This window comes from Leopardus geoffroyi, chromosome E2, assembly GCF_018350155.1.
Source record: "Leopardus geoffroyi isolate Oge1 chromosome E2, O.geoffroyi_Oge1_pat1.0, whole genome shotgun sequence".
Taxonomy (NCBI): domain Eukaryota; kingdom Metazoa; phylum Chordata; class Mammalia; order Carnivora; family Felidae; genus Leopardus; species Leopardus geoffroyi.
In genome coordinates, this window is record NC_059335.1 from 59,477,808 (window position 1) to 59,487,988 (window position 10,181).

Below are 10,181 nucleotides of genomic sequence, written 5' to 3' on the forward strand. Positions count from 1 at the left end.
ACTGCCCAAGCTCCCAGGGCCGGAGAAACCACAGCGGGGCTCCCCCAGGGTGCAAACTCCCCCAGGTGGCTGGTAGGATGGGGGAGAGGTTAGAGGTCTACACCTTGGCTGCAGCGTCTCTCCAGACCCACGCCATTCCTCAGCGTAGACGAGAACTCCCAGAGAGAAGGTCCGGCCCGTGCACTTGCTTCCAAGCCCTGGTCCTGAATGTCCTGCCCGTGTGACCGCAGACCAGTCCTCAAACTGGGCTGCCTGTGGCTCTCCAGGAAAACATCAGAGTTTGTCCCATGACCTATCAGGCTGTAGACAAGGGCATTATTCCCGCGTAACTGAAGTTCACCTGGCTGAACTCAGGGCGAGCCGCCTCGGAGGATGGCTTGCATTATCTCCGGGAGCGCCAGCAGCAGGATTAGAGGCTGAACGCCCAGGACTGACTCCCCAGATTATGCCAGAGAGCAGCTCTGGTGGGGATTCCTGGCCACTGCTCTAGCCCCTCCATGAAAGCGCCTTCCACTGCGCTTAAGAGAAACCGAGTGTCAGCAGCTGAAACGAGGTGTTGGCACATGCACTCTTCTCCCACAAGGTCTTGAGATCTATTCTCCAAAATCACCAGGGCTCCTCCTTCCCGTACGTTGTGGGTCCATCCACATGGCGACACATCCAGCCACTGGGAGGGGACAAAGGGGCAAGAGGACGGCCTGCCCCTCACCTTACAGGCCCGTTCTGGAGACTTCACGGCTCCTGGGCCAGGGCGTGTGGCACGCACACCACAGCGGCAGGGGAGGCTGGGGACACGGGCTTTCTTCTGAGTGGCGAGGGACCTAGTTTGACATTCTACTACTACGGAAGGGGGGGGTAATCAGCCGCCAAGACAAGGTCTCAGGCCATGATCTCATGGTCTGGGAGTTCGAGCCCCGCGTCGGGCTCTGTGCCGACGGCTCGGAGCCTGGAGCCTGCTTCCAATTCTGTTGTCTCCCTCTCTCGCTGCCCCTCACCCACCCCCCCCCCCCCCCCCGCCGCGGCTCGTGCTCTCTCTCTCTGTCTCTCTCAAAAATAAAACATCAACACAAATTCTTAAAAATGTTTTATTTCAAAAGGGATAGGCATTTGGTACAGAAGGCGAAAGGGTATCCGACACAAAGAACATGAGACAACAGCGTTGTCCGGAACCTGGTCGGCACTCGCACCAGGCAAGGCCCACCCTGCTCTGGGGATCAGACCTCAACGTCCACAGAGAAACCACATTTTGGTGACGTCACAGATTTCGTGTGTGCATCCGTCTGTGGCCTCCGGACCCTGAAAATCATGGTTTCCACACGAACAGAACGAGACAGCTGTCACAATGCCCCTCACACTGTGTGTGGGGTGAGGGCAGGTGGTGGGCACCTTGGACAGATGGTGCCCTGTCCCCTCCCACCAAGATTCCCTGAAGACCCCCTCGGTGCCTTGGGGGAGACACAGAACTGGTCATACTAGGTTTCTGTCTCTCATTCCTACCCCCACTCTTCAGCATCCTACCATCCAGGGGCAAATACATGAGACAGTTTGTTCGTAACAAACGTTTTACTAGCACTGTCCACGTGCAGGTGCTTTGCAAACATTAATGTGGTTGATGACGACCCTAGGAGGTAGTTACTCTTATTAGACACATTTTACAGATGAGAAAACTGAGGCCCAGAGAGGTCAAGTGACTTGCCTCAGGTCACACAGCTACACCTAAGCTATCGAGTTGGGATTCGAACCCAGGCACTTGGGCTCCAGAGATAGCGCTGGCAGTAAAGACAAGCCGGCTGACCGTGGAGGAGGACCCCACATCTTCCACAGAAAAATGGGAATAAAGACAGGACGTGAGCCCCTGCTGTGCCGCTGCTTTTGACAAAGGAACTCCAGCAAGGTTAGGTGTGAACCAACAGCCCTGAACCCTGGCCACACGTGAAAATCCCCCGGGGTACCTTGGAAACCGCTACCCAGGTCCAGCACCTCTCTGTCTGGGGTGGGGCCCAGGAACCCCTACTTTCTAAGACTTGCCAGGCCACTCCGCGCAGCCAGGTTTGAGAACCCCAACTCTCGGCAGCAGCTGTGTGGCCTGGGCTCCTGGCTTAGCCTCCCCACACCTCTGCTTCCACATGCGCGAGCGGAGACGCCGTTGCCGTGGTGAGTGCGCCCCTGCAGGGGTCTGGCACCGGCTGGGTCGCCCCCCACCCGTCAGCTCTCGCTCTAAGGCACATGCTGCTCTCGGTGCACAGAGATCGGGGCACCGTTTTCTCCGGCTGCCCAAACAAAGCACGACAGGCTGGGCGGCTGAGGGACTTACGCCCCCAGCCCAGGAGGCTGGAAGTCTGAGATCCAGGCGTGGGCAGGCTTGGCTTCTCCCGAGGCCTCTCTGCTGGGCGTGCACGTGGCCGTGCCCCCCCATCCTCCATGGCCCTCCCTCTGTGCATGTCTGTGTCCCCATCTCTTCTCTCCTAAGGGCACCAGGGCCCACCCCACTGACTTGGTTTCCTTAAGCACCTTTTCAAAGGCCTTGTCTCCAAGCACAGTCCCATCTCGAGGTCCCGGGGGTTGAGACTCCAACGTGAACTTTTCAGGGACACGATTTGGTCCAGGACAACGGGTTAAAGCAGACAGCACCCGTTCTGAGGTGTTTTCTCAGGCGCGCTGGCGGGGAATCCACAGTCACACAAATCCTGTCCCCTAACAAGGCACAGTGAGACGGTAGCTTTCAGTTAGTCGCTGATAATCGCTCTACAGGCGCTCCTGCTCCGGCTTCGCCCCCACTGGCCCTGCGCGGGTTAATCGGAAGGTCTCCGGAGCTGGGGGGTTTACTGCCCCCAGACCTTTATCATCTCTCCCTGACGCTGAGGGCTCACATTTCCCACTTAATTACTCGTCCCGCAATCAGAAGAGATAGCCAGTCCTGGGCTGAGTTGGCTGCAGCTGTGAACTGTTTATTTACTTTTCCTCGGCCGGGAATGGCTGTAATTTGAAGGTTCAGGTCTCAGCTACCCTGCCTGGTGCAAAGCCTGCTAAACGCTTCCATATTGCTGGGGGTGGAGCTCTGCTGGAAGCCGCCCCCGCCTCCCTCCCCGGGCGGCCGCTGGGAAGCAGGTGCTCCTGGTTATCCCAGGGGGCCGCGGGGCAGCAGGGGAGCACGGCCAGCCGCACCCCGCCCTGCGCTCCACCGGCAGGGGAGGGGCTCGGCCGAGAACCCAGGAGCCGCAGCGAGGACGGGGACCCGCAGATGCCAGGACGGGCTCGCCCCAAAGGAAGCACCCCCTCGGAGCCAGGCTGTCCCCGCCACAGTGCAAGCCACCACTCTCTCTAATTCCTGCGCCAAACGGTGTAATTACTGCTTAAGTCGTCAAATGGCATCCAGATGGTCTTACCTTTCACACCAGTGGTTCAATAAGCTTTTAGGCATGACCTTTGCAGCCCGTCCTCCACCTGCACAGCCCCCCGGTTTGTGAAATCTGAGCCCACAATTAGATCTGATAATGAGTGCCCGGGCGACCAGCCTTGAACTCTGTAAGCAATCTTCGAGGGGTGCCCAGTGAGTCACCCCATGCCACTGACAAATGGCATGTGTCCCCCCACACACGGAAGGGCCCCCAGAGGCCGACCCGGGGAAATCACGGACGCCCCGAGAGATCCAAGAGTGCATCTGGGGGGCTGGGCAGCCCCGAGAACTCGGGCGGACTCTTCCAGGAGCCAGGTCCCAGCAAACCAGAGGCTCAGACCTCACCGACTACCTCCAAGGCTGCTGTCTGGGGGCCGTCTGCCCCAGGGCAGCCCACCCGGGAGGAAGTGTTTCTAGTCCTGCTCCCCCATCAGCACCAACAGGTGGGCACCCCCAACATGGGGATCACCCTGCTGCCACAGAGCTGCCCAGGCCCTCTGCATGTAAACAAGCCAGAGAAACTCCCCGCAAAGCTGTCGGCACAAAGAAACGATCTCACACTGCAAAGGATCACATCCTACTGTCCTGAAAAAGTCAAATTGGTCTTTCCCAGCACGGGGCAAAGTCCTCTACCAGTTATGGGGCTCACACGCACACACGAGGCACCTTTCCTAGGGCTTGACACAAAGTCACTAATTGAATCCTCACACAGCCTAGGTGCTGTTTTTATCTCCCATTTGTAGATTAGAGAACCATGGTGCAGAAAGGTTAAGTTATCTGCCCAAAGTCACATAGCCAACAAGTGGCAGAACTGGGATTTGAGCCTAGGCGACAAGCAGAATGGGTACAGTTACTTAATTATTTAACTAATTAAAAACGTGATATGCACACAAGATAACATGTTATATGTATTGAACAAAGTTGAAGGATTTGCACAAGGGTTTGGAAAATGCCAAATGTTCCCAGCACAGCCCGCACGCTGATATCCGCAGTGCCCTGGCGATCTGAAGAAAAGAGAAAGACATAGAGACCAGAACAGATCAGAAGCCTTCTCTGCAATGGATTGCAACACTGGCTGATGGAGGAAGGAACCAGACACTTGAGCTCTTGGCCAGGGAGAGAAGTTTCCATAGGAGAATCTTGTCCCTGATCTCTGCCAGGGCCTGGTTAGAGCAGACCACAAACCAGAAAACCATGGGAGAGTAAGACCCAATGGGGAAACTGGCGAGATGTCTTTGTTCCAATCTCCTCATTATATTTGACTCTTTGGGGGACATCACTGTTCCCTCTTCTTGACCCTCATGGAGATCCTGGGTTTTAATGGTCTCACCTTAGGTTGTCACTGAAAACCTACTCGTAAGATTGTGTTGCCATTCTTACTAAGGTGTGAATGACTGACATTTAGGAAGAGGGACTGTGTTTCAGCTTGTTATCTATCACCTTAAGGACAACTTGACTTTTCAAATAAGGAGACTGTAAGAAGGCCCAAGATAAACATGAAGTATAGAAACATCATCATTTGTGCTAACGTAATGGGAGGGACACAATGGCTTTCTGAAGTCCTTCTGCATATACTACGGAATGCAAAGCAATGACGGCATAGACTTTTAATGTGAAGAGATGCCCAAGAAGGCCATCCTTACGCAGGTTTCCCTCTTGGTCCCCACTCCCGGGGAAGGCAGCCTACTCTGCAAACAATTCTGTGCTAGAACATCCTAAGGAACAAGGCCTTAAATACGCAAGTAATTCATTCCAGCAGCGACATCATCCGGCATGTGATGGCTCCATTTCAGTATGAGCTGGGGGTTCCTGGTGACAATTCCAGGACTCAGAAGCCACCTGTATTAGATGCTTACAAGAAGCCCGCCTGTCTTAGAAGCTCCAGCCGGTCGAGTGTTCAGCTGGGAGATCACTGGCTGACCCACCTTGCCGTCCACGGAGCTGCGCTAAAGCCACGGCACCTGCGGCCCCGGACACTCAGGAAGCTCTTGCCTCTGAGCCTTAGCGTGGGCCCCTCTTTCTCCCGTGTCTGCCTGGAGGACAACAGCTCCTCACTACAGGGGCCACTCTGCACCCTCCCCGCTGGGGCGCTGGAGCCTTCCCGTTCACCCTTCTGTCCCCATGTCCAGGAGGGCACATGGCCCACAGTGCTTGGTGACCACAGATGCTTCCCACACACCTCCTTGCTCACCGCCTCATGTCCTCATCCTCCCCATCATCACGTGGCCCTGGTGGGCGGGGCTTGGGTCTACCCAGTGCCTGGCTGGCTGCAGTGGGCTCCATCAGGTTGGGAGTGAATAAGGCACACTAGTTCCTCAAGAAGACGTTGTCTACAGACCCGCCTCTGAGAGCAGGGCCCCCGTTTACCCCTAAGTTGAAACGAGACATGTAGTAACAGGTAACACGTGTTAGTTGCCCCAGAAGGACACAGTGACATGCTCCCGGGAAAGGCGGACAGAATGCTAGGCTGGTGACGCCTGACCCCAGGCGTCGGAAGAGAGCTGGGCAGGGGACGGTAGTGGCCATGCAGCCTGGAAGGGCTCGTGGCTTTGTGAGCCTGGCGGCCCGCCCACGTTCCCCCAGACACCTCCCATGCCCAGTCTGCACCCAGCCTTGAGGTGGGTTCTGTTACAGTGCCCCTTCACAGACGAGAAACTGAGGGTCAGAGACACCCGGCAACATGGCTGAGATCACACGGTGGCAGAGCTTGAATCTGAACAGGAACCGGCCTAGAGGACACCCACGATACCCCTGTCCCCAAGACGAGGAAGGAAGGAGCTTGGGACGGAGGGGTGGGAGGTGGACGCCTTGGTTTCTAAGACCCAAGTTGGTCTCCTACTGAGTGTGTGTGTGTGTGTGTGTGTGCATGTATGTGAATGTCTGCGTAGGTGGGTGTAAATGTGTGTGTGCACGTGTGTGTGCTTGCGTGTGTAGGTATACGTGTGAACTGATCTGTGCATGCATGTGTGTGCACTCGTGTGTTATGTGTGCATGTGAATCAACGTGTGTGAATGTGTGTAGGTGTGTGTGTGTTCCTCCCCCCAGAAAGCCTCAGGAAGACGGCACGAGGCCATTTGGTCTGGCCACCATAGTCCGCATTGGACTGTGCCCCTGCTTTGGGAAAACAGAAGCCAATAAACATAAAGCCAGACCCAAGCCCGCAGTTTCCTGCCTTGGGTCAACAGAAACCCTGACTCGCACTTGGGGGTTCCCCGTGACACAGTCGAAAATTCACAGAAGACAAGGACCCCAAAACTCTGAGGACCCCCCCCGGGCTCCCCTTCACACCAACTCTGAGAAAGGACCGTGGGACAGGGCGCCTGGGTGGCTCAGGCCATGATCTCAAGATTCATGAGTTCGAGCCCCGCGTCGGGCTCTGTGCTGACGGCTCAGAGCCTGGAGCCTGCCTCGGATTCTGTGTCTCCCTCTCTCTCTGCCCCTCCCCTGCTTGCACTCTCTCTCCCTCTCTCTCTCAAAAATAAGTAAACATTTAAAACAATAAAAAAAAAAAAAAGGACCATGGAGCTGACAAACAGTGGACCTACCTGAGCCCCACCCCCACCCCCACCGCCCACTCAGGTCTCTTCCACCATCTTGCAGCCACCTCCCTGCCGATTTGACAGGGGTGAGGCTCTCTTGACAGGCCCAAATTCAAAGCCAGCTGCACCCCTCAGCAGCGGTCCAGGTGCTGGTCCAGGTGAGCAGTCCCTCCCGGCCCCTCCGGCTTTCTCGCCCCGGGAAAGAGGGCGCGTGTCCACCACCTCGACCGCCAGCTGACCCTCAAATAGTGCACGTCAGCCCGAGCTCTCCAGGGAGGGTAAGTGGGAGCTATAGCACCCCACCCTACGCAGGAGGGAACTGAGGCCTGGCGTGCACCGTCTCTGCAGCCCAGCCTGACGCGACCTCAGCGGGCGCTTCCAGAGGGGAGCTCAGTGTCGCGCAGCCTCCTCGTGGGACACGCCAGTGTTTGCCCCACCCCCCCCCTCACCTGCACCGTCCTGAGAAGAGTCGGCCCTCAGCCCTGAGAACCCCAGGACTACGCAGTGAGTCCCAATTCAGGGCTCCTGGACCCCAGGGGACAGCAAAGAAGTTGAGTCCCTTCTTTATTGCCAACGTCTGGGAACTTGCAGTGCAAAGAGCACTGGTCCCACAATGAGGCCTCAGAGGAGGCTCCGAACACTCAAGGTCTCTGCTTTGGACTAGCTTGGGTGGGGTCTGTCCGGTGCTTGTGACAATCAGAAACTTTGCCAGGAAGGCCATGTCTTTGAACATCATTATGGACAGTAAGAATTAAGAATTAATCTTGTGTCCCAACAACGCTGTAAGAGGTGACATCACCCCCAGTCAGTAGAGGAGGAGACTGAGGTTCTGAGAGGCTCTAGGACAAGCAGAGACCAGGAGGCGCAGTGAAGCTGACACTCAGCCTGACTCGGCCTGACTCCAGAGCCGACCAAGCTGCCAGCCAGCATCTCCCGACGAGCCTGCTCACAAGAATGACCTGGGGCCTGGTGTGAACAGTCCCTCCTGGGACCCCAGACCTAACTAGTCTGACTCTGAACCATGGGGCTGAGAATCTGCTTTTTTTTAAATTTTTAATATTTATTTCTGAGAGAGACAGAGTGCAAGTGGGAGAGGGGCAGACAGAGAGGAAGACACAGAATCTGAAACAGGCTCCAGTCTCTGAGCTGTCAGCACACGGCCCGACACGGGGCTCGAACTCACAGACCGCGAGACCATGACCTGAGCCGAAGTCGGACGCTAAACCGACTGAGCCACCCACGCGCCCCTAAAGTATTTTTTTAATGTTTATTTATTTTTGAAGGAGAGAGAGAGACAGAGCATGAGCCAGTAAGGGGCAGGGAGAGAGGGAGACACAGAATCCGAAGCAGGCTCCAGGCTCCGAGCTGTGAGCACAGAGCCCGACGCGGGGCAGAAACTCATGAACGGTGAGATCATGACCTGAGCCCAAGTCAGACGCTTAACCGACCGAGCCACCCGGGTGCCCCTATGATTATTTATTTTTCAAAGAGAGTGCGAGCAAGGGAGAGGCAGAGAGAGAGGAAACACAGAATCCAAGGCAGGCTCCAGGCTCCGAGCTGTCAGCACAGAGCCAGACGTGGGGCTCGAACTCACGGACCGCGAGATCATGACCTGAGCCGAAGTCGGACGCTCAGCCGACCGAGCCACCCAGGCGCCCCGTGAGAATCTGCATTTTCAAACAGCCATCCCTGGAGGTGGGCTTGAGACCACCGGCCACACTGCAGCACAGAACTGCATTAATTACCGCTTTCCATCCGCTCCCAGCTGGATGACAGCGCCTCTCAGAAGTGGCACTGATGGGAAAGGAGGGACGGAAACCCAGCCCAGGCCAGGCAGGCAGGCCTGTCCTGCCCTCGCCTGCCTGCACAGCGCCCCCGAGGGCCACGCAGGGCACTGCGTCCACCACAGGCCCCACCGCCCTGGCAGGGAACCCACAGGCTGCCTCCTCACAAAGAATGGGCGGAAACGCTGAGGGCAGGAATTCACCCCTGCATTTCACACCGCTGTCCGCTGGGACCGGCCTGCCAGAGGATCCAAGGGCCAGGAGCAGCTGAAAAGGCCAGGGCCACGGGGAGCCCGGCCACAGGGCAGCCAAGCAATCGCCAGCAGAAATCTGCAAGCTCATCACGGAGCTTGGAAACCTTGGTGGGGCCACAACACAGGACGCATCCTGCTGGGCAGAGATAAGAGAATTCCCAGGTTCTCACCTCCCCCTGGGGACAGTGGGGCTGCCGGGGATTGGAGGAACATGAGAAAGGTGTCCCTAAGCACCGCACCGCAGGGAAGCTGCCTCGGCCCCCCACCCTCCCCTCAAAGCTCCGGGACAGGACCTGGGGGGAGGGGCCACAGGTCCGTTGGGTCGGTCCGGTGCCCGGTGCTCCTCCCTGACATCAGGCCTCAGGCTGACTTTCAAACTGGCTCTGGGGCCCTGGGCAAGTGGTTTTGCTGCTCCGGGCCTCAGTCTCCCCACCTGTAAACTGGGCTGCTGCAGGTGGACACCACCTCCCAGCCTAGTCCTGGGGCTCGCTGCGGCCACGCGTGCAGAGAAGCAGCTGGTGCGCACGGAGGGTCCTGGCGGCCACAGCACCCGCTGCTCTGCCCCATCAGCCCTCCCAGCCAGGCCCAGCAGGTGCGGCTCGTGGGCCCATTCCGTGGCTTCCACCCAAAGACAGACACTCGTGGAGAAGACGCGGGAGGGAGCCGGGAGGGTGGTGGTCGTTAAGCTGGGACCCAGAGGCCACCCTCAGCAGTGTCGCGCAAGGCTCGTTCTGAGAGCGTGAGCGAAGAACGCGGCTCCAACTGACTCACCCTCCACCCCTGCTGTGTGTGGCGCCCCCGCGGGGTCAGATCCAGACACTGAGCCTTGGTGCTGCCTGCGTGCCTCGGAAAGGGTGACAAGCAGGTAAAAGCTGGCGCTCGGTGTGCTGTGTGTGCCCGGACCCTCCCACGCCCCTTCCACGCGTGATCCTCCCCGTGGCCCTCAAAGGCCAGGGAATGAGATTCAGAGAGGTCAAGTCACCTGCCCAGTGCCACCCAGCCGCAATCAGAGTAGTACACAGCCTGCACGGTGCAGGGGCCCGACACTTGGGAGCTGTGTCTCTGTGGAGGGCAGGGGTCTCGCCTTGTCCCTCTCTGTGGTTCCCACAAGACGCCAGCTCCCTGGGAGAACCAGCCTTTGAGGGTTCGAAAGTGTCAGTTATTTCCCAGGTATGTTGTGAGCACGCGGTATCTGGGGGAGCGCCAT